Raw genomic sequence first — 25,882 nt, 5'->3', positions numbered from 1 at the left:
CCACATCATCATTGAAAGCACTTTATCCAGATAAATATAGAAAGCACCTTCTCCAGATCATCTTAGAAAGCACAATCCCAGATCATCATAGAAAGCACCTTGTCCAGATCATCAGAGAAAGCACCTTGTCCAGATCATCATAGAAAGCAGCTTGCTCAGATCGCCATAGAAAACAGCTTGTCCAGATAATAGAAATTACCATGTTCAGATAACCATGGAAAGCAACGTGTTCAGATCATAGAAGGTACTTTGTCCAGATCTCCATGGAAAGCACCTTGTCCAGAACTCCATAGAAAACATTTTCTCCAGATCACCATAGAAAGCTCCTTGTCCATATCACTATAGAAAGCACTTTTTCCAGATCATAGAAATTAAAAATTCCAGATCATCGCAGAAAACACCTTGTCCAGATTATAGAAAGCACTGTGTCCAGATCATAGAAAGGACCTTGTCCAGATAATCATACAAAGCACCTTGTCAAGATCACCATCGAAACCATCTTTTCTTTTTCTTTCTTTTTCAATCTTTTTATTGAATTTCATATATATAAAAAAACATAACATAATAATGAATAGGTTATAACTGCATTAGACTTGAAATTAAATTAATAATAGAATAACAATATCCTATTAAAATATCAACAGAAAAACATAGTACATTATCAATCAAGCCAATAATAATTATATGAAAAAAATAAAAATAATCATCAAAAGAAAAAGAAAAAATTATGAAAATACATGCAAAAAATATATATTGAGAAAAAAAATACTAAACTAAACTAACATGGGCAATAGTAACAGTTTATTTGTATATGATAGTGCCAAAAACTCCGGAACTCCATACCAGAACAAGAATAAGCAGAGAGAAGGTCTGGGAGAGGTCAAATTAATTCATATGAAAATGTCGAATGAACGGTCCCCAAGTTTCTTCAAATTTAACTGATGAGTCAAAAATAGTGCTTCTAATTTTTTCCATGCTCATATAAGAAATAGTTTGAGAGGGCCACTGAAATGTAGGAGGATTTACTTCTTTCCAATTTTGCAATATAGACCTTCTGGCCATTAACGTTACAAAAGCAATCATTCGTCTAATTGAAGGGGAAAACTGATTACCATCCTCATTTGGTATACCAAAAATTGCAGTAATAAAATGAGGTTGTAAATTGATATTCCAAATTGAGGAAATGGTAGCAAATATGTCCCTCCAATAATTATATAAGGTGGGACATGACCAAAACATATGAGTCAATGAAGCCACATCTGAATGATATCTGTCACATTGAGGGTTAATATGAGAATAGAATCAAGCAAGTTTATCTTTAGACATATGAGCTCTATGTACAATTTTAAATTGTATTAAAGCATGTTTAGCACATATAGAAGAAGAATAAACCATTTGTAAAATTTTTTCCCATTTTTCTATTGATATATTATATTGAAGTTCTTTTTCCCATTCTTATTTAATTCTACTTGATATTTCTGGTTGTATCTTCATAATCATATTATAAATAAAAGCCACTAATCCCTTCTGATAAGGATTTAAGGTAAAAATCATACCTAAAAAGTCCATTGAAGTTGAATTGGGGAAGGATGGTAGAGTTTTATGTAAAAAATTTCTGATTTGTAGATATCTAAAAAAGTTAGATTTAGGTAACTCAAATTTGTTGGAAAGTTGGTCGAAAGACATCAAACTACCTTCAAAAAAGAGATCACAAAAGCATTTTATACCTTTCCTTTTCCGTATGCTAAAAGTTTGATCTGTCAAAGAAGGTTTGAAAAAAAAAAGTAAAATAGGGCTATCAAGAGCAAAGTTTTTCAGAGTAAAAAATTTACGAAATTGAAACCAAATTCGTAATGTATGTTTGACAACAGGGTTGGATATCTGTTTATTGAATTTAACTAAATCGGCAGAGAGAGAAGAATCCAAAACGGAGAATAGAGAATATCCCTGTGCCTCATTGCATTCTAAATTTACCCATTGTGGGCACAATGGTGAATCCAAATCTGATTTCCAATAAATTAAGTTACGAATATTATTCGCCCAATAGTAAAATCTAAAGTTAGGTAGAGCTAAACCACCATCTTTTTTAGATTTTTGTAATTGGCTTTTACTTAACCTAGGATTTTTATTTTGCCACACAAATGAGGAAATTTTTGAGTCAATGTTATCAAAAAAAGATTTAGGATTATAAATTGCTAAAGCTTGAAATAAATATAAAAATTTCGGTAGAATCATCATTTTAATAGCATTAATCCGACCAACTAATGATAAGGATAAGGGAGACCATCTTGTAGTAAGTTGTTGAATTTGATGTAGCATAGGTAAAAAATTCAATGTAAATAAATCTTTATATTTCTTGGTAATTTTTATACCTAAATAGATAAAGTTATCATTAACAACTTTAAATGGTATCCTTTCATTCAATAAAGTTTGTGCGTTTAAAGTAAATAAATCACTCTTATCCAAATTTAGTTTATAACCAGAAAAACTACCAAATTGATCCAACAAGGATAAAATAGCAGGAATAGACCTGTCAGGATCAGAAATATATAACAACAAGTCATCAGCATAAAGTGATAACTTATATAATTTCTCATTGCGGGTAATACCAAAAATATTAGGAGATTCACGAATAGCAATGGCTAAAGGTTCTAATGCAATATTAAACAATAAAGGACTTAAGGGACAACCTTGTCTCGTACCATGAGATAATTGAAAAAAAGAAGATCTGTAATTATTTGTAAGAACAGAAGCAACAGGTTTATGATATATTAGTTTGATCCATGATATAAAATTAGGACTAAAATTAAAATATCTCAAAGCACTAAATAAGTATACCCATTCAACTCTATCAAAAGCTTTTTCAGCATCTAGTGAAGAAACACATTCTGGAATTGTAGGTGACGAGGTATAAATTATATTAATCAATTTTCTAATATTAAAAAAGGAATACCGATTCCTAATAAAACCAGTTTGGTCTTATGAAATAATCTGTGATAGTACCTTTTCTAACCTAATAGCTAAAATTTTTGTAAGAATCTACATTTAATAGTCTATATTTAATAGTGATATAGGGCGATAAGATGCACATAAAGTGGGATCCTTATCTTCTTTAAGAATTAGAGAGATAGTAGCTTCATAAAAAGACTGAGGTAATCTCTTCTTAGCAAATGCATCATTAAAGATTTCACATAACCAAGGGGAAAACAAAGAAGAAAAAGTTTTAAAAAATTCTATAATATACCCATCAGGACCAGGAGCTTTCCCTGAATTCATTGATGAGATAGCCTCTCCTATTTTGGCCATAGAGATAGGAGCATCGAACAAGCTACGATCTTCATCTGTCAGTTTGGGAATATTCAAATTGTTAAAAAAGTTATCCATCATGGACAGATCGCCATCAAATTCTGATTGATATAAAGATTTATAAAAATCTTGAAAAGTGTTATTGATTTCTTTATGATCAGTAGTCAGATTACCGTCTTGTTTACGAATTTTAATAATTTGTCGCTTAGTCGAGATAGCTTTTAATTGGTTAGCTAACAATTTACCAGTTCAATCACTATGGATATAAAATTCAGCCTTAGTCCTAATTAATTGATTCTCAATTGAAGAAGAAAATAATAAGCTATGCTCCATTTGAAGCTCAACTCTCTTCTTATAAAGTTCTTTGGTAGGAGTCACGGAATAAATCTTATCAATTTCTTTAATTTTATCCACTAATAAAGCAATATCTAAATATCTTTGTTTTCTTTTACCAACAGAATATGAGATAATTTGTCCACGGATAAAAGCCTTAAAAGAGTCCCAAAGTATTCCTTTGTCAGTCTCTTCAGTATAGTTTGTTGAGAAAAACAAGTCAATTTGCTGTTTTATGTAGGTGATGAATTCTGGATCTTGAAGCAAAGTAGCGTTAAGTCTCCAAGATCTAGTATTATTGGAAAAGTCCGAAATCTTAATAGATAACTTCAAAGGTGCATGATCCGAAATAGCAATAGAATCATATTTACAATCAATAACATCTGTTAATAAATGATGATCAATAAGGAAATAATCAATTCTAGAATAACTGTGATATACATGTGAAAAAAATGAAAATTCTTTATCTTTAGGGTTCAAAAACCGCCATATTTCAGTAATTCCCGAATCAACCATAAAAGAATTAATAAGTAAGGCTGATCTATTCGGAAGAATTCGAATAGGTTTAGATCTATCCATCGAAGGATTCAAACAACAATTGAAGTCTCCACCCATTATCAACATATATTCATTTAGATTAGGAAGGGAAGTAAATAAACGTTTAAAAAATTCAGGGCAGTCAAAGTTTGGAGCATAAATATTAACTAGAACCACTTTTCGATTGAAAAGTGAACCAGTTATCAACAAAAATCTGCCCTGTGGATCAGAAATAATTTCATGATGTGTAAACGAAATTGAGGGGTCAATAAAAATAGACACACCCCTAATTTTGGTGGTACAATTCGAGTGAAATTGTTGACCTTTCCAGAACCTAAAAAAGTGTTGATTATCCTCCCTCCTAATATAGGTCTCCTGTGCAAAAATAATATTAGCATTCAATCTATGGAATACCTTAAATATTTTTTTACATTTAATCGGATGATTTAAACCATTAGTATTCCAGGAGATAAAGTTAATAGACTTATCCATCATGCCAATACTAGTTGTGTATATCATAAAGGGTTAAAAAGACACATAACCCATAATTCAGGAAGAAGGAAAAATGATTCAGGAGCAACCGGAGAACATGACACCTCAACAATATTAATAATTTAAAGTTGGCCCATAAACTAAAAGCAAAAAAATAAAAAGCAAAAGCGTGAAAAAAGATCCCTACCCCCTCCCCCAACCACACGAAAAAAAGCCAAGCGGCAAGCGCACAAACTAACACTAATATTACCCCCATTTTCAAGATGGCAACTTCATGAAAAGAAAGAAAAGAGAAGCTATATAACACCCAGATATAAATACAGGGTTGTAAACAGAAAAAAATATATATCAATCAAAATGGAAAAATAATATAAAAAAGCAAAAAAAAATCATTAATAAGAAAAGGATAACCATTGAAGTTTAAAATAGTGTAATATGCCTTTAAAAAATCCATATTCAAATATAAGGAAATGACGTTTCAAAAACAGAGACTTATGGGAAGAAGAAACGACATTTTGAAAGGACCATATTACAAAATATAAATGTAAATTCACCAATCTCTTTTTTTTTTAAAAGTTATCAAAATAAAATTAAAAAAGGGTTCAATAACCACAACAATATACATATATAAAAAAAGGTTCAAAAATTCAAATCATTCGTCCCATTCTCAAATACAGGCAAATAAGCGCTTATGGAAAGCAAAGTCTTATGGGAAGAAGAAACGACATCTTAAAAAATAAATCATTATTACAAAGTCTTAACATGTATATCTAATCCAGAGGAAAAAAAATAATTAAAAAAAGACATTATAGTAAAGTTAAAAGAGCAGCTGTAAATCATAATAATAAAAAAAACCAGGTCTACAGACCAAAATAAAAAGCTATACCGTAGCTTCATAAGTTAAAGCCTAAAACGGAATGGCGTCTTCTCTCCAAAAGTTCTTCCACATAACACATAGTTCAAGTTGTACTAGAAGAGCGATATTCTTCAACGAATTTCTTCGCTTCTTCTGGAGTATTAAAGAAACGCTGACTGTTGTCGCTCAACATAATTCTGAGATTCGCTAGATATCTTAAAGCTTGTTTAAGTCCAATCGAATGAACCTCCGCAATCACCGGTTTAAAAGCGATTCTCGCCCTCATTACCTCGAATGAATAATCCTCAACAATACGAAACTTGTTGTTTCTGTGAGAAATCATTCCTTTCTGACAAGCTAATCGAATTAAGAGCTTTTTCTCCCGAGGATAATGGAGACAGACAATCACAGCTCGTGGCTTGTCTTTCGCAGCCGAAAATCTCGAAACTCGGTGGGCACGATCAATAGTAGGTTTAACCCGCAAAGCGACCTCGCCAAAAATTTCCCACAATAAATTAGAGAAATATTCAGTTAAGTCACCAGACTCAACATTTTCGGGAAATCCAATAATACGCAAATTCTGTCTGCGAGACCGGTTTTCAAGATCGGTGATTTTAAACTTATACTGCTCCACTATTTTAGCGGTCGACCGTACCTTCTCCTCCAAAGTTTCGATTGTACGTATTTTTTCACAAATTATCTTGTCAAGAGCCGCAAACTTTTCTTCATGGCATTCAATATCTGCTGCCTGCGATTGAAGCTTGATACCAAATGATTTAACAACTTCTTCAAGCTCCGACATTTTCGCAGTAAGTTTGTTTCCAGACTTGCAAGTTTAGTATCCAGTTTAGTATCCAGAAGACTGGAGATTGCATCGAGAGTTACAGGGTCTTTAGACGATTTCTTAGGTACAGACATTTTAAGTTTGAAAAAATTAAATCCAGTGTTATTTTTAAAGAGAGAAATAAATCGCAAATATCAACCCATGTAATTAAGTATGAAAAGATTTAATTAAAGGGTGATTATAGCTTAAAAAATGAAGAGCGCCTAAAAGGCAGATGTCTACGTCGCCATCTTGAAACTCCACCCCCCCATCTTTTCTAGATCACCATACAAAGCAACTTGTCCCGATCATCAATTAAAACACCCTGTCCAGATCAGTATATAAAGCACCCTGTCCAGATCATCGAAAGCACCTTGTACAGATCACCATAGAAAGCACCTTGTCCATATCACCATAGAAAGCACTTTTTCCAGATCAGACAAAGTAACAATTCCAGATCATCATAAAAAACACCTTATCCAGATCATAGAAAGCACCGTGTCCAGATCATAGAAGGCACCTTGTCCAGATCATAGAAAGCACCTTGTCTCAATCATCATAGAAAGCACGTTGTCCTCATCATCATAGAAAGAACCTTATCCAGATCACTACAGAAAGCACTTTATTCAGATCAACATAGAAAGAACATTGCCCAGATCAACATAGAAAGCACATTGTCCAGTTCATAGAAAGCACCTTGTCAAGATTATCATAGAAAGCACCTCATCCAGATCACTATGGAAAGCAACATCTCCAGATCATCAGAGAAAGCACTTTATTCAGATCATCATAGAAAGCAGCTTGTCCAGTTCATAGAAAGCACTGTGTCCACAAAACCATGGAAAATACCGTGTCAAGATCATAGAAGGCACCTTCTCCAGATTAAAGAAAGCATCTTGTCCAGATAAGCATAGAAGTCACCTTGTCCAGATCATAGAAAAGACCTTGTCCAGATCATCATACAAAGCACCCTGTCCAGATCAGTATATAAAGCACCTTGTCCAGATCATCATAGAAAACAGCTTGTCCAGTTCATAGAAAGCACCTTGTCCAGATCATCATAGGAAGCAGCTTGCTCAGATCACCATAGAAAACAGCTTGTCCAGATAATAGAAAGTACCGTGTCCAGATAACCATAGAAAGCAACGTGTTCAGATCATAGAAGGCACTTTGTCCAGATCACAATAGAAAGCACCTTGTCCAGAACTCCATAGAAAACACTTTCTCCAGATCACCATAGAAAGCACCTTGTTCATATCACTATAGAAAACACTTTTTCCAGATCATAGAAAGTAACAATTCCAGATCATTGTAGAAAACACCTTGTCCAGATCATAGAAAGCACTGTGTCCACAAAACCATGGAAAATACCATGTCAAGATCATAGAAGGCACCTTCTCCAGATTAAAGAAAACATCTTGTCCAGATAAGCATAGAAGTCACCTTGTCCAGATCATAGAAAAGACCTTGTCCAGATCATCATACAAAGCACCTTGTCCAGTTCACCATAGAAACCGTCTTTTCTAGATCACCATACAAAGCAACTTGTCCTGATCATCAATTAAAACACCCTGTCCAGATCAATATATAAAGCACCTTGTCCAGATCATCATAGAAAGCACTTTATTCAGATCATCATAGAAAGAACAATGCTAAAATCATCATTGAAAGCACATCGTCCAGTTCATAGAAAGCATGTTGTCCAGCTCATAGAAAGCACCTTGTCAAGATTATCATAGAAAGCACCTTGTCCAGATCACCTGAGAAAGCACAGTGTCCACATCATAGAAAGCACATTGTCCACATCACCATTGAAAGCACCTTATCCAGATCACTATAGAAAGCACCTTCTCCAGATCATCATAGAAAGCACTTTATGCCAATCATCATAGAAAACAGATTGTCCAGTTCATAGAATGAACCTTGTCCAGCTTATCATAAATAGCACCTTGTCCAAACCACAGAAAGCACCTTGACCAGATCTCCATAGAAAGCACATTGTGCAGAATACCATAGGATGTACATTGTGCAGATTACCATAGAAAGCATGTTTTCCAGGTCATCATAGAAAGCATCTTGTTCAGGTCATCATAGCAAGCACCTTGTTCAGATAATCATAGAAAATAACTTGTCCACATCATAGAAAGCAATTTGTACATATCACCATAGAAAGCACTTTTTCCAGATCATAGTAAGAAACAATTCCAGATCATTGTAGAAAACAACTTGTCCAGATCATAGAAAGCACCTTGTCCATATAACCATAGAAAGCATCTTGTCCAGATAAGCATAGAAAGCACCGTGTCCAGAACATAGAAGTCACCTTGTCTAGATCATAGAAAGCACCTTGTCCAGATTACCATAGAAAGCAGTGTCCAGATCATCATACAAAGCACCTTGACCAGTTCACCATAGAAACCATTTTTTCTAGATCACCATATAAAGCACCTTGTCCATATCACCATAGAAAGCTCTTTTTCCAGATCATAGAAAGTAATAATTCCAGATCATCACAGAAAACACCTTGTCCAGATCATAGAAAGCACCATGTCCACATAACCACAGAAAACACCACGTCAAGATCACAGAAGGCACCTTGTCCAGATCATAAAAAGCACCATGTCCAGATAAGCATAGAAAGCACTGTGTCAAGATCATAGAAGGCTCCTTGTCCAGATCACAGAAAGCACCATGTCCAGATAAGCATAGAAGTCACCTTGTCCAGATCATAGAAAAGACCTTGTCCAGATCATCATTGAAAGCACCTTGTCCAGATCATCAGAGAAAGCATCTTGTCCAGATCATCAGAGAAAGCATCTTGTCCAGATCATCATAGAAAGAAGCTTGCTCAGATCACCATAGAAAACAGCTTGTCCAGATAATAGAAATTACCGTGTTCAGATAACCATGGAAAGCAACATGTTCAGATCATAGAAAGCACTTTGTCCAAATCACCATAGAAAGCACCTTGTCCATGTCACCATAGAAAGCACTGTGTCCACATAACCATAGAAAATACCTTGTCAAGATCATAGAAGGCACCTTATCCAGATCACAGAAAGCACCATGTCCAGATCATCATAGAAAGCAGTTTATTCTGATCATCATAGAAAACAGATTGTCCAGTTCATAGAATGAACTTTGTCCAGCTCATCATAAAAGGCACCTTGTCCAAACCACAGAAAGCACCTTGACCAGATCACCATAGAAAGCTCATTGTGCAGGTTACCATAGAAAGCACGTTTTTCAGGACATCATAGAAAGCACCTTGTTCAGGTTATCATAGAAAGCACCTTGTCCACATCATAGAAAGCATTTTATTCAGATCATTATAGAAAACACCTTGTCCAGATCACCAGAGAAAGCAAACTTGACCAGATCACCATAGCAAGCTGCTTGTCCAGATCATAGACAGCACCTTGTCCAGATCATCATAAAAAGCAACTTGCTCAGATCGCCATAGAAAACAGCTTGTCCAGATAATAGAAAGTACCATGTTCAGATCACCATACAAAGCACCTTGTCCAGAACTCCATAGAAAACACTTCCTCCAGATCATCATAGAAAGCACCTTGTCCATATCACTATAGAAAACACTTTTTTCCAGATCATAGAATGTAACAATTCCAGATCATCATAGAAAACACCTTGTCCAGATCATAGAAAGCACTGTGTCCACATAACCATAGAAAGTACTGTGTCAAGATCATAGAAGGCACCTTCTCCAGATCATAGAAAGCACCATGTCCAGATCATAGAAGTCACCTTGTCCAGATTATCATAGAAACGACCTTGTCCAGATCACGATACAAAGGAACTTGTCCCGATCATCAATTAAAACACCCTGTCCAGATCACCTTAGAAAACAACTTGTCCTGATCATCAATTAAAACACCCTGTCCAGATCACCATAGAAAGAAACTTGTCCCGATCATCAATTAAAGCACCCTGTCCAGTTCAATATATAAAGCACCTTGTCCAGATCATCATAGAAAGCACTTTATTCATATCATCATAGAAAGAACAATGCCGAGATCATCATTGAAAGCACATTGTCCAGTTCATAGAAAGAATGTTGTCCAGCTCATAGAAAGCACCTTGTCCAGATCACCTGAGAAAGCACAGTGTCCACATCATAGAAAGCACATTGTCCACATCACCATTGAAAGCACCTTATCCAGATCACTATAGAAAGCACCTTCTCCAGATCATCATAGAAAGCACTTTATGCCAATCATCATAGAAAACAGATTGTCCAGTTCATAGAATGAACTTTGTCCAGCTTATCATAAATAGCACCTTGTCCAAACCACAGAAAGCACCTTGACCAGATCTCCATAGAAAGCACATTGTGCAGATTACCATAGAAAGCACGTTTTTCAGGTCATCATAGAAAGCACCTTGTTCAGATAGTCATAGAAAATACCTTGTCCACATCACAGAAAGTATTTTGTTCAGATCATTATAGAACACATTGTCCAGATCACCAGAGAAATCAAACTTGACCAGATCACCATTGTAAGCTGCTTGTCCAGATGATAGACAGCACCTTGTCTAGATCACCAGAGAAAGCACCTTGTCCAGAACTCCATAGAAAACACTTTCTTCAGATCACCATAGAAAGCACCTTGTCCATATCACTATAGAAAACACTTTTTCCAGATCATAGAAAGTAACAATTACAGATCATCATAAAAAACACCTTGTTCAGATCATAGAAAGCACCTTATCCAGATCATAGAAAGCACCTTGTCCAGATAACCATAGAAAGCATCGTTTCCACATCAGCATAGAAAACACCCTGTCCAGATCATAGAAGTCACCTTGTCCAGATAACCATAGAAACCATCTTTTCTAGATCACCATACAAAGCAACTTGTCCTGATCATCAATTAAAACTCCCCGTCCAGATCACCATAGAAAGCACATTTTTCAGGTCATCATAGAAAGCATCTTATTCAGATCATGATAGAAAATACCCATGTCCACATCATAGAAAGCATTTTGTTCAGATCATTATAGAAAACACCTTGTCCAGATCACCAGAGAAAGCAAACTTGACCAGATCCCTATAGTAAGCTGCTTGTCCAGATCATAGACAGCACATTGTCGAGATCACCAGAGAAAACAGCTTGTCCAGAACTCCATAGAAAACACTTTCTCCAGATCACCATAGAAAGTTACAATTCCGTAGAAAACACCTTGTCCAGATCATAGAAAACACCGTGTCCACATAACCACAGAAAACACTGTCCAGATCATAGAAGTCACTTTGTCTAGATCATAGAAAGCACCTTGTCCAGATCATAGAAAAGACCTTGTACAGATCATCATACAAAGCACCTTGTCCAGTTCACCATAGAAACCATCTTTTCTAGATCACCATACAAAGCAACTTGTCCCGATCATCAATTAAAACACCCTGTCCAGATCACCATCGAAAGCATCTTGTCCTCATCTTCAATTAAAGCACCTCTCCAGATCACTATATAAAGCACCTTGCCCAGATCATCATAGAAAGCAGCTTGCTCAAATCTCCACAGAAGGCACCTTGTCCAGATCACCATAGAAAGCACAATGTGCAGATTACCATAGAAAGTACCTTGAAAAAGATCATCATAAAAAGCTACTTGTCCAGATCACAGAAAGCACCTTGTCCAGGTTATCATACAAAGCACCCTGTCCAGATCACCATAGAAAGCAACTTGGCCCATCATCAATTAAAGCACCCTGTCCAGATCACTATAGAAAGCACCTTGTCCAGATCACCATAGAAAGCAACTTGGCCCATCATCAATTAAAGCACCCTGTCCAGATCACTATAGAAAGCACCTTGTTCAGATCATCATAGGAAAACCCTTGTCCAGATCATAGAAAGCACTTTGTTTAGACCATTATAGCAAACACATTGTCCAGTGCACCATAGAAAGCAAACTTGTCTGGATCAACATAGAAAGCAGCTTGTCCAGATTATCATAGAAACCATCTTTTCTAGATCACCATACAAAGCAACTTGTCCGGATCATCATTTAAAACACCCTGTCTAGATCACCATAGAAAGCAACTTGTCCTGATCATCAATTAAAGCACCTTGTCCACATCATCATAGAACCCATCTGTTCTAGATCACCATAGAAAGAAACATGTCCCGATCTTCAATTAAAGCATCTTGTCCAGATCATAGAAAGCACCCTGTCCAGATCAGCATAGAAAGCACCTTATCCAGATCACTATAGAAAGCACCTTCTCCAGATCTTCATAGAAAGCACTTTATTCTGATCATCATAGAAAACAGATTGTCCAGTTCATAGATTGAACCTTGTCCAGCTCATCATAAAAAGCACCTTGTCCAAATCACAGAACGCACCTTGTCCAGATCACCATAGAAAGCACATTGTGCAGATTACCATAGAAAGTACATTTTCCAGGTCATCACAGAAAGCATTTTGTTCAGATCATTATAGAAAACACCTTGACCAGATCACCAGAGAAAGCAAACTTGACCAGATCACCATAGTAAGTAGCTTGTCCATATCACCATAGAAAGCACTTTTTCCGGATCATAGAAACTATCAATTTCAGATCATCGTAGAAAGTACCTTGTCCAGATCATCATAGAAAGCAGCTTGCTCAGATCGCCATAGAAAACAGCTAGTCCAGATAATAGAAAGTACAGTGTTCTGATAACCATAGAAAGCAATGTGTACAGATCATAGAAGGCACCTTGTCCAGATCACCATGGAAAGCACTTTTTCCAGATCATAGAAAGAACATTGTCCACATCACCATTGAAGGCACCTTATCCAGATCACTATAGAAAGCACCTTCTCCAGATCATCATAGAAAGCACTTTATTCAGATCATCATAGAAAACAGATTGTCCAGTTCATAGATTGAACCTTGTCCAGCTCATCATAAAAAGCACCTTGTCCAAATCACAGAAAGCACCTTGACCAGATCACCATAGAAAGCACATTGTGCAGATTACCATAGAAAGCACGTTTTTCAGGTCATCAATAAAAGCACCTTGTTCATATCATCATACAAAGCACCTTGTACAGTTCACCATAGAAACCATCTTTTCTAGATCACCATACAAAGCAACTTGTCCCGATCATCAATTAAAACATCCTGTCCAGATCACCATAGAAAGCAACTTGCCCTGATCTTCAATTAAAACACCCTGTCCAGATCACCATAGAAAGAAACTTGTCCTGATCATCAATTAAAGCACCCTGTCCGGATCAGTATATAAAGAACCTTGACCAGATCATCATAGAAAGCAGCTTGCTTAAATCGCCATAGAAAACAGCTAGTCCAGATAATAGAAAGTACCATGTCCAGATCATCATAAAAAACACATTGTCCATGTCATCATTGAAAGCACCTTATCCAGATCACTATAGAAAGCACATTGCCCAGATCATCATAGTAAACACATTGACCAGTTCATAGAAAGCATTTTGTCCAGATCACCTGAGAAAGCACCATGTCCACATCATAGAAAGCACCTGATCCAGATCATCATAGAAAGTACCATGTCAAGATTGTCATAGACAGCACCTTGTCCAGATCATCATAGAAAGCACCTTGTCCAGATCATCATAGAAAACACCTTGCCCAGATCACCAAATAAAGCACATTGTCCAGATCACCAAAGAAAGCACCTTTTCCAGATCATTATAGAAAACACCTTGTCCAGATCATAGAAAGCACCTTGTCTAGATCACCATAGAAAGCACATTGTCCAGGTCACCATAGATAGCACCTCGTCCAGATCAGCATAGAAAGCACCTTGTTCAGATCATCATTGAAAACACCCTGTCCAGATCATAGAAAGCACAGTGTCGAGATCACCATAGAAAGCACATTGTCCACATCATCATCGAAAGCACCTTGTCCAAATCATAGAAAACACCTTGTACAGATTTTGGCAACCCACTTCCTCGCGTACTTGAACAGGCTCACAAAGCGTCGAGCGCCCGCATTGATGCAGTTCCCAAGGAAGGCGCCAAGCCTGCTTCACAAGCCAGGAGAAATCACGCGCGCAGAAAGGGACTGTAAAAATGAGCCCCCTACAGGATTCCCGCCCGGGGAGGGCCGGATCTGGAAGGCTTCAAAGCAAGGCCGCGAATTTTCAATGAATCTCTTTTTGCAAGTGAAGCTCAACGACTCCGTCTCGTAATTTCAACGCTGCGTGTAGCACACTGCTACAAGATCATCATAAAGAGCAGCATATCCAGATCATCGCAGAAAGCCCCTTGTCCAAATTATAGAAAGCACCCGGTCTGGGTCACCATAGAAAACACCTTGTCCAGATCATAGAAAGCATCTTGTCGATATCATCATATAAAGAACCATGTCCAGATCATCATAGAAGGCACCTTGTCCAGATCATCATAGAAGGCACCTTGTCCAGATCACCATAGAATGCACCTTGTTCAGATCATCACAGAAAACACCCTGTCCAGATCATAGAAAGCACCTTGTCCAGATCATCATACAAAGCACCGTGTCCAAATATTCATAGAAAGAACCTTTTCCAGATTACCACAGAAAGCACCTTGTCCAGATCCTCATATAAAGCCTCTTGTCCTGATCACCATAGAATGCAACATGTCCATATCATCGTAGAAAGCACCTTGCCCAGATCATTATTGAAAGCACCTTGTTCAGACCATAGAAAGCACCTCGTCCAGATCATCAGAGAAAGAACCATGTCCAGATCATCAGAGAAAGAACCATGTCCAGATCATCATAGACAGCACATTGTCCAGATCACCATAGAAAGCACATTTTCCAGGTTACCCTAGAAAGCACCTTGTCCAGATCATCATACAAAGCACCGTGTCCAGATTTTCATAGAATGCACCATTTCCATATCATCATAGAAAGCACCTTGCCCATATCATTATTGAAAGCACCGTGTCCAGATCATCAGAGAAAGAACCATGTCTAGATCAAGATTGACAGCACCTTGTCCAGATCACCATAGAAAGGACCTTGTCAATATCATCATAGAAAGCTCCTTGTCCAGATCATCATGGAAAGCACCTTGTACATGTAACACTTTACCCAAAAGGCTGGTATATGTCTAGGGGAAAAGGGGATCCAGCCACTCACCAACCCACCTCCCGTACACGCAGGTGCTGTGAGAATCGTGTTTATGCCTCGCGCCCGCCAACAGTATCAAATCCACAACAAATACCGTTATGAAATGCACTTTAAAGAGTTTACTAAAATTAAAATAGTAGGCAATACAATATATATACACAAGGAAAAAAACAAAAGGCGCCAACTTATCAAAGTTCAGTCTGTTTAGTGCACTCGTTGGAGCTCAATCAACGAACCAATCGACCCATCCGGCCGTCACACCTGGGACCACCCCGGTGGTCTTACGAGCAGTCCAGCACACGTCCACCTTCCTCGGCCTCCTTCTCACACCCAAAAACCTGTGAAAACCCCTCCCCCAAGTTCCCAGCATCACAAGACACAATAACATTCCCCATTGATTAACAAATGAATACAATTACCATATCAGCCATTCTAAAGCGAAACAACGGCGAAAGAAACACTTATCCGAAAACAAAGCATTCCTACTTGTAACAAACCAAAGAGGCCATTTTGAGTAACATACACAGGACATTGTACATTCTCTCCCCACCAGCAAATGTCATGCCCTCATGGCATTACTAGAGTTCCCCAAAGCTTCTTGCAACACACAAAACCCAACCCAGGTGCAGAAAGCAGTGACATAACTACCCAGAGCAGTAGAAATCACACTCGGTTCTCCCGGTACCACATATGTCAACCACTCCGGGGGGGGCACCTAATCCTCTGAGATCTCCATACCCCTTCTGCCCCACTGGGCTCCCTCGTCACCTGCGAACCCACTGTCTCGGACACCCCAGATCTACCTGACAGACCCGCACCCCCTTCCTCACAGGGGTCCTCACTCACCTGAGATCTCTCCCACCAATGTAGGCTGCCACTCCATCTGACCCTCAAGACCTTCCCTCCTCTCACCCAATTCAGTATGGGAAGGGCCAGGAGCCTCCTCTCCCGGTACTGGAGCACCAGCGAATGGGAACAGGGACCACTCATCTGAGTCGTCCTCTTCTGAATTGGTAGCCATTCCCAGGTGAGGGACCCGTCCCCGCTCTTCAGCAGCGGGCTCTTCCCGTTTTCCGCTCCCTTGCAGAGTCCTTGTACTAGGCGTAACCTCCCACTCGGGCTCCTTATCCACCTGCACCGCTTGACCCAGTGGCAGCAGGTGATTCCTATGGAGTACCTTGATAGGCCCTTTCCCATCCTCAGGTTTCACCTGGTAAACTGGCAGGTTCGGCATCTGGCTCTCTATTACATAGGGGCTGGCCGCCCATCAATCTGCCAACTTGTGCTTTCCAGGGAGTCCCATATTCCGTAAAAGGACCCGGTCGCCCGGTAATAATTGTACAAACTTCACCTTTCGATCATACCGCATCTTATTCCTCTGATTTTGTTTGGTAGCCGCCGCCTCGGCCAACTCGTACGCCCGCTGTAACTCCCTCTTTATGTCGGACACGTACTTTAGATGGGACTTCCTGGGTAATTCACCCACTCCACCTCCAAAACACACGTCACTGGGCAACCTCGCTTCCCGCCCAAACATCAGATAATAGGGCGAATACCCTGTAGCATCATTGCGAGTACAATTGTAACAGTGAACCAATTGTCCAATATGACGACTCCACCTGCTTTTCTGCCCAATCTCCAGTGTCCCGAGCATATCCAACAGGGTCCTATTGAACCTCTCTGGCTGAGGATCTCCCTGTGGGTGATAAGGGGTAGTCCTGGATTTCTCAACCCCAAGCATAGTCAGTAATTCCTGGATAAGGCGGCTCTCAAAGTCCCGCCCCTGATCACTATGGATTTGCCTGGGAAGGCCGTAATGCACAAAATACTTCTCCCATAACACCTTCGCCACTGTCGTCACCTTCTGATCCTTGGTGGGAAATGCCTGAGCATAGCGAGCGTAATGATCGGTGATGACTAAGACATTCGCGGTATTGCTGGTGTCAGGCTCAATCGACAGGAAATCCATACATACCAGGTCCAGAGGACCCGCACTCTGCAAGTGCGACAGTGGAGCCGCCAAGGCTGGCAGGGTCTTCCTCTGGATGCAATGACTGCATGCCCCACAGTATTCTTCAACTTTCCCCCTCATCCGGGGCCAGTAGAACCGGTCTTTGAGTAATCCATAGGTTTTTCCACGTCCAAGTGTCCAGAATCATCATGTAAGGCCTGAAGTACAGCCTGGCGATACTCCTCCGGCAGGACCAGTTGCCAACAGTGGGGTTGGTCCGGAGGCACCGTTACCCGGTACAAGATTTTGTTCTTTAACTTCAACCGAGACCCCTCCTTCAACAACAGAGGCACGCATGGGTGTTTCTCCTTCTCAGCCAACGCCGCATCCCCCTTCTCGACCGCTCTCCACACTGTGCCAATGCCCGGGTCATTTTGCTGAGCAGTTGCCACTTCCCCCGGACTCAGTTCCGGCAACTGTTTAGTCCGCAGTGCAGTCAGGTCACAGTAAACTAGGGGTATGGCGTCGTCAAAAACCCCCAAATGGTCCACGGCTCGTTCCAGCCTCCCTCTTCCCTCGGCCTTCACGGTGATAGCAAACTGACATATCACCTTCACTCCAGGGGCAGGGACACTCTCCCACTCCTCGTCCCTCGCCTCCTCCCGACGAGACAATGCATCCGCATCGACATTCTTGCTTCCGGGGCGGTACCTCAGGCTGAAATCATATACTGACAAGGCCGCCAGCCACCGATGTCCTGTGGCATCCAGCTTCGAAGTCAAAATTTAAGTGAGAGGATTGTTATCTGTTCTCACCTCAAACTTGGCTTCGTACAGGTAATTGCCCAGCTTGTCCACCACAGCCCACTTCAGCACCAGGAACTCCAACTTGTGAGTGGGATAGTTTCTCTCCGATGGTGACAAGCTTCGGCTGACAAAGGCTACCGGCCTCAATGCTTTGCCATGCTCCTGGTACAGAACAGCCCAGAGACCCTCTCGGCTGGTATCCGTGTGCAGCACATATGGCTTCTGGGGATCGGCAAAAGCCAACACCGGGGCCTGGGTCAGTGCCCTTTTCAAAGATCGGAACGCCTCTTCACATTGATCATCCCATCTCGAGCCAAAAGGTTCCGCCGGGTTCCAGTATCCTCCAGCGTCCTGCCTCTGGTTCCCAGTCCTCTTCTTCCCCACCGGGGGATAGCCACACAACAGCTGAGTCAACGGGTGACACACTTTGGCGTAACCTTTCACAAGTGGCCGGTAATATCCACAGAACCCCAACAATGAGCGCAGAGCACCCACTTTCTGGGGTCTCGGCCAGGTGGTCATGGCCTCTATCTTGGTTGGATCAGTAGCCACTCCCTCTCGCGAAATGATATGGCCAATGTAGTTAACCGACGACTTGCAGAACTGGCATTTGTCCAGGGAAAGCTTCAACCCTTCTTCATTAAGCCGGCCCAACGCCTTCAACAGCCTCTCCTCATGTTCCTCCAAAGTCGATCCAAACACTATCAAATCGTCCAGGTACACCAACACCTCTAACAGATTCATATCCCCCACAGTTCTCTCCATGAGCCTCTGGAAGGTGGCTGGGGCTCCCGATATGCCTTGGGGCATTCGTTCGAACTGAAAGAACCCCAGCAGGCAGATAAAAGCGGTCTTCTCTTTATCGCCCGCACTCATCGGGATCTGGTAATACCCACTTCTTAAGTCCAGCACACTGAACCACTTTGCACCGCTCAGGCAGGCCAACGCATCCTCGACTCTTGGGACAGTATATTGATCAGGGACAGTTCGCCAATTCAACGTCCTGTAGTCAACACATATGCGCACTCGCCCATTCTTCTTCCGTGCCACCACTATTGGGGACGCATAAGGACTTTGAGACTCAGCTATGATTCCGGCCTCCTTCAACTTGCACAAGTGCTGTCGCACGTCCTCAACATCTGCTGGAGCCAGCCGCCGGGATCTCTCTCGGAACGGGGTGTCCTCCGTCACCCGGATGGTGTGGCGAGTGCTTTTGGCGCAGCCAACATCAAACTCGCCCCAAGAAAAAACAGCTTCCATCTTCAGCATCTTCTCCACTAGCTGGTGTTTCCACTCCGGCGACACAGGGGAATCCCCGAAGTTAAAGGCTTCAGCGGTCAGCTCCCTTCGATGCTCCGATCCCTCCCTGTTAGGGGTCCTCACTGGTGCGCTAGACATTACCGTCACCGGGAACAGATGTGCCAGTGGCATTCCCCTCTTAAAGGTGATTTCTCTTGCCGTGGTGTTCCTGACACTTATAGCTATACGCCTCGCATGTACCACCCCTGGTCTCTGCACTTCGGGCCTCACCAGCGAACCCGCTGGAAATCGTGTCTCCCCTTCAAGATCATCTGGGGTGTCTGCTAACAGGGCTTCTCCCGTCAGCACTCCTGGGAATCTGGGGGTCCTCATCACTAGGGTTACCTCCCCGGGTCGGATCACCTTGGGCCTCGCCTGCGTACACCACACCGTCCCTCGTTTACACTCCGGATCCAGCCCTTGGGAGGCAACCCCTTCTGCGAACACTGCTCGAAACACTGGATGCACCGAGAGGGTCTCCAGAAAGTCTTCCCCCCCTTTCCCCTTACAAGCTCCCAGGAGCCGTCGCACAACTGGGGAGTTAGTCCCCACCAGGAGGGCAGCACCACTGGTTTCCACTGGGTCAGGACACACCAACACCAATGTCTCAATAGCTTCCGACACTCCCACATCGCCCTCCGAGAACTCCAATCTCACCGATAGGTACCCATCATATGGGTAGTCACCCCAAATCTGCAGGGCGTCAAATGGGGTTACGGGCAAATGCTTTAGATATTGATTGTAGAAAGACCGGTACAATAAGGTCACCTGCGATCCCATATCAAGAACAGCTTTTGCGTAAGCTCCCTCTATCCGTAGACCCACACTGGCACGGGGTCCTACCAGCCCATCTGGAATAGAGGCGTGGGCACCCGGTGGCCTTCTGGCTGATCTCTGGGAACGTGTTCCTCCAGAGGCTCCAGTCCATTCCCTCACTGAGCCTCTCCTCAGTTTCCCGACACCTCTCCCTTTTTAGTCATAGGGGGGCTTGTCCTCCGCGGGACTCCTTGTCTCTCACAATCCCGCCTAAAGTGTCCCTCCTCTCCACAGCTAAAGCACACCCTCGGCCTTCCACAGTCCCGCCTGAAATGCCCCTCTTTCCCACAGTTAAAGCACACGCTGCCTGTCGCCTCTCCTCTCCCAGGACGGCTCCTGCTCCCAACCCACTGCACTGATCGCCCCTGAGAGTAGGTACCTCCCCTGTCCCTCCCCTCCAAAGGGGGTTCCCTACTCCCCAGGGGGTTGTCATTCCTCCACCCAGCCACCACTTCCTGTATCGCTGTGGATTGCTCCCGTAGGCCCGCGCCCCTTTTCCGCCCCAATGCTCTCTCTTCCTCTCGCACCTCTCTAATCAGTTGCCCGAAGGATGGAGGGGGACCTTTCCTATAAGCCTGCCGGATAGTCCACGCCACCTTGTCCTCCTCCAGAGAGCCACTGAATATCTGACTCATCCTCACGCTAGCCACGTCAGTCGCCTTCACTACCCCCTCTGGCGCCACAGCCCCGAGAGCATCCCCTCCATCCTAAATATGTACTTGGAGAGCTTTTCCCCTCTCCATTGTTCCAGGCGTTGAAACTCTGCTAAAAGCAGCCAGGGTTCCCCTGACAACCCAAACGCTCCCTCCAAAACTTCTATGCAGTCCTCCACTGAGGCCCCAGGCTTCTCAGCTTTCAACTCCCGACGGTTTTGGCTGCTAAACCCCTCAAACTTCCCACCAATCGCTGCCTCTTCTCCTCCTCCGAGCCTGGCCACTTCTCTAACATCAAAGATGTATGCTCGATCCAGGTCTCTAGTCCACCTCCCCGTCTGGAGTAGGCTTGGCTCCTGAGAACACCCCCAGCTTCAGCCGTGGCCTCTCGGCCACTCCCACCAGGGAGTTAAGTGCGGCTGCCAGCTCCGAGGCTTCCACCCTACCTGGGGAGCGGGGCTTAGTCACGACTCCCTCCTCCCTTTACTAGTGCCAGGCACCTCTTTGGGGTCCTCCGATGTCTTCTCAGCCTCATCCTTGTAGAAGTGGAGCCCCCACGGCCCCTCCTCCCCCGGTACACTGACCGTCGCCGGCAGTTCCACCATCCTGACTTCAGCACTCGTACAAATCAACACCCAGCTGGACTCCACCTCTTTACCACACGTCTAGCTACCAATTCTACCTGCCAAATACCCTTCACTGAACTCCGCACTATCGTGTCTCCCGAAACTCGAAAATCCACTCTGCTCACTACGCATGCGTACTGTACTGGTACATCTTCAAACTGGCACCAACAATCTTATCTCTGTCCATCTCCGCTCTGCTGCCTGCGCAATTCCACAGCCCCTGACAATGCAATCCGGGACGAGCACCCCACAAATGTAACACTTTACCCAAAAGGCTGGTATATGTCTAGGGGAAAAGGAGATCCAGCCACTCAGCAACCCAGCTCCCACCTCCCGCGCACGCAGGTGCTGTGAGAATCGAGTTAATGCCTCACGCCTGCCAACAGTATGAAACCCACAACAAATACCGTTATGAAATACACTTTAAAGAGAGTACTAAAATTAAAAGAGTAGCAGGCAATACAATATATATATATACATACAAGGAAAAAAACAAAAGGCGCCAACTTATCAAAGTTCAGTCTGTTTCGTGCACTCGTTGGAACTCAATCAATGAACCAATCGACCCATCCGGCTGTCGCAACTGGGACCACCCCGGTGGTCTTACGAGCAGTCCAGCACACGTCCACCTTCCTCGGCGTCTTCCTCGGCCTCCTTCTCACACCCAAAAACCTGCAAAAACCCCTCCCCCAAGTTCCCAGCATCACAAGACACAATAACATTCCCCATTGATTAACAAATAAATACAATTACCATATCAGACATTCTAAAGTGAAACAATGGCGAGAGAAACACTTATCCGACAACGAAGCATTCCTACTTGTAACAAACCAAAGAGGCCATTTTGAGTAACATACACAGGACATTGTACATACAGATCATAGAAAGCACCTGTCCATAGCATCATAGAAACCATCTTGTCAGATCACCATAGAAAGCACCTTGTCCAGATCACCCTAGAAAGCACACTGTCCACATCACCATAGGAAACACCTTGTCCAGACAATAGAAAGCACTGTGTCCAGATATTCATAGAAAGAACCTTTTCCAGATTACCACAGAAAGCACCTTGTCCAGATCCTCATATAAAGCCCCTTGTCCTGATCACCATAGAATGCAACATGTCCATATCATCGTAGAAAGCACCTTGCCCAGATCATTATTGAAAGCACCTTGTTCAGACCATAGAAAGCACCGTGTCCAGATCATCAGAGAAAGAACCATGTCCAGATCATCTTAGTCAGCACCTTGTCAAGATCAGCATAGAAAGCACCTTGATCAGATCATAGAAAACACCTTGTGGATATCATCAAAGAAAGAACTGTGTCCAGAGCATCATAGACAGCACATTGTCCAGATCACCATAGAAAGCACATTTTCCAGGTCATCCTAGAAAGCACCTTGTCCAGATCATAGAAAGCACCTGGTCGAGATCATCATACAAAGCACCATGTCCAGATATTCATAGACAGCACCTTGTCCCGATCATCATAGAAATCACCTTGTCCATATCATCATAAAAAATACATTGTCCTGATCACCATAGAAAGCAGTTTGTCCAGATCAGCATATGAAGCACCTTGTCCAGATCATAGAAAGCACCTGGTCGAGATCATCATAGAAAGGACCTTGTCCAGATCATAGAAAACACCTTGTACAGATTTTGGCAACCCACTTCCCAGAGTACTTGGACAGGCTCACAAAGCGTCGAGCGCCCGCATTGATGCAGTTCCCAAGGAAGGCACCAAGCCTGCTTCACAAGCCAGGGGATATCCCGCGCGTGGAAAGGACTGTAAAAATGAGCCCCCTACAGGATTCCCGCCCGGGGAGGGCCGGATCTGGAAGGCTTCAAAGCGAGGCCGCAAATTTTCAATGAATCTCTTTTAGCAAGTGAAGCTCAACGACTCCGTCTCGTAACTTCAACGCTGCGTGTAGCACACTGCTACAAATTCATAATAAAGAGCAGCATATCCAGATCATCAAAGAAAGCACCTTGTCCAGATCACCATAGAACGCACATTGTCCAGATCATAGACAGCACCTTGTCCAGATCACCATAGAAAGCACATTGTCCAGATCATAGACAGCACATTGTCCAGATCACCATAGAAAGCACATTGTCCATATCATAAACAGCACCTTGTCCAGATCACCATACAAAGCACCATGTCCAGATGCATCTGAGAAAGCACCTCATCCAGATCATAGAAGAACCTGGTTGAGATCATCATACAAAGCACTGTGTCCAGATATTCATAGAAAGCACCTTGTCCAGATTACCACAGAAAGCACCTTGTCCAGATCCTCATATAAAGCACGTCGTCCACATCACCATAGAAAGCACCCTGTCCACATCACCATAGAAAGCACCCTGTCCACATCACCACAGAAAGCACCCTGTCCACATCACCACAGAAAGCACCCTGTCCACATCACCATAGAAAGCAACATGTCCACATCACCATAGAAAGCACCCTGTCCACATCACCATAGAAAGCACCCTGTCCACATCACCATAGAAAGCAACATGTCCACATAATCATAGAAAGCACCTTGTCCAGATCATAGAAAGCATCTTGTACAGATTGTGGCGACCCAACTCCCAGCACACTCGAACCGGCTCATAAATGGCGCGTGCCGGCATTGAGGCTGATCCCAAAGAAGGCGCCAAGCCTGCTTCACCTCCAAGAGGAAAAGCCCGCGCCTAGGACTGGACTGTAAATACGTGCCCCATACAGAATTCCCGCAGGGGAGGGCAGGATCAGGAAGGCTTCAAAGCCAGGCCACGAAGCTTGAATAAATCTCTTTTTGCATCTGCAACTCATCGATTGCGTGTCGTAATTTCAGCGCTGCGTGTAGCACACCGCTAGAAGATCATCATAAAAAGCAGTTTGTCCCGATCATCATAGAAATCACCTTGTCCAGATCATAGAAAGCACCGCATCCAGATCATCATAGAAATCACCTTGTCCAGATCATAGAAAGCACCTTTTCTGGATCACCCTAGATAACACCTAGTCCAGATCACCATTGAAAACACCTTGTCCAGATCATGGAAAGCGATTGTTCAGATCATCATTGAAAACACCATGTCCAGATCATAGAAAGCACATTGTCCATGTCACCATAGAAAGCACCTTGTCCAGATCAGCATAGAAATCACCTTGTCCAGATCATAGAAAGCACCTTTTCTGGATCATAGAAAGCATCTTTTCCAGATCACCATAGAAAGCACCCTGTCCAGATCACCATAGAAAGCACCTTGTCCAGATTATCATAGAAAGCACCTTGTCCAGATCATAGAAAGCACCTTTTCTGGATCATAGAAAGCATCTTTTCCAGATCACCATAGAAAGCACCTTGTCCAGATCATAGAAAGCACCTTGTCCAGATCGCTATGGAAAGCACCATGTCTTGATGCATCTTAGAAAGCACCTTGTGCAGATCATAGAAAGCACCTGGTCGCGATCTCCATAGAAAACACCTTGTCCAGATCAGCATAGAAAGCACATTGTCCAGATCACTATAGAAAGCACCATGTCCAGATGCATCTTAGAAAGCACCTTGTGCAGATCATAGAAAGCACCCGGTCACGATCATCATAGAATGCACCTTGTCTAGCTCACCATAGAAAGCACATTGTCCATGTCACCATAGAAAGCACCTTGTCCAGCTCATAGAAAGCACCTTGTCCAGATCGCTATGGAAAGCACCATGTCTAGATGTATCTTAGAAAGCACCTTGTGCAGATCATAGAAAGCACCTGGTCACGATCATCATAGAATGCACCTTGTCCAGATCACTATAGAAAGCACCATGTCCAGATGCGTCTTAGAAAGCACCTTGTGCAGATCATAGAAAGCACCCGGTCACGATCATCATAGAATGCACCTTGTCCAGATCATCATAAAAAGCACCTTGTCCAGATCATAGAAAGCACCTTGTCCAGATCATAAAAAGCACCTTTTCAAGATCATAGAAAGCATCTTTTCCAGATCACCATAGAAAGCACCTTGTCCAGATCATCATAAAAAGCACTTTGTCTAGATCATAGAAAGCACCTTGTCCAGATCATCATAAAAAGCACCTTGTCTAGATCATAGAAAGCACCTTGTCCAGATCGCTATGGAAAGCACCATGTCTAGATGCATCTTAGAAAGCACCTTGTGCAGATCATAGAAAGCACCTGGTCGCGATCTCCATAGAAAACACCTTGTCCAGATCCTCATATAAAGCACCTTGTCCAGATCACCATAGAAAGCACCCTGTC

At 42.4% G+C, this 25,882-nt stretch overlaps 1 protein-coding gene across 1 annotated transcript in view; it reads right to left on the bottom strand.

Annotated features, from left to right (window-relative positions):
- Positions 1-25,882, bottom strand: part of neto1l (neuropilin (NRP) and tolloid (TLL)-like 1, like) — a 309,161-nt gene that overhangs the window by 88,223 nt on the left and 195,056 nt on the right. The window lies entirely within an intron of this gene.

This window comes from Hypanus sabinus, chromosome 1, assembly GCF_030144855.1.
Source record: "Hypanus sabinus isolate sHypSab1 chromosome 1, sHypSab1.hap1, whole genome shotgun sequence".
NCBI classification, from domain to species: Eukaryota; Metazoa; Chordata; class Chondrichthyes; order Myliobatiformes; family Dasyatidae; genus Hypanus; species Hypanus sabinus.
This window is presented reverse-complemented; position numbering and strand designations above follow the sequence as displayed.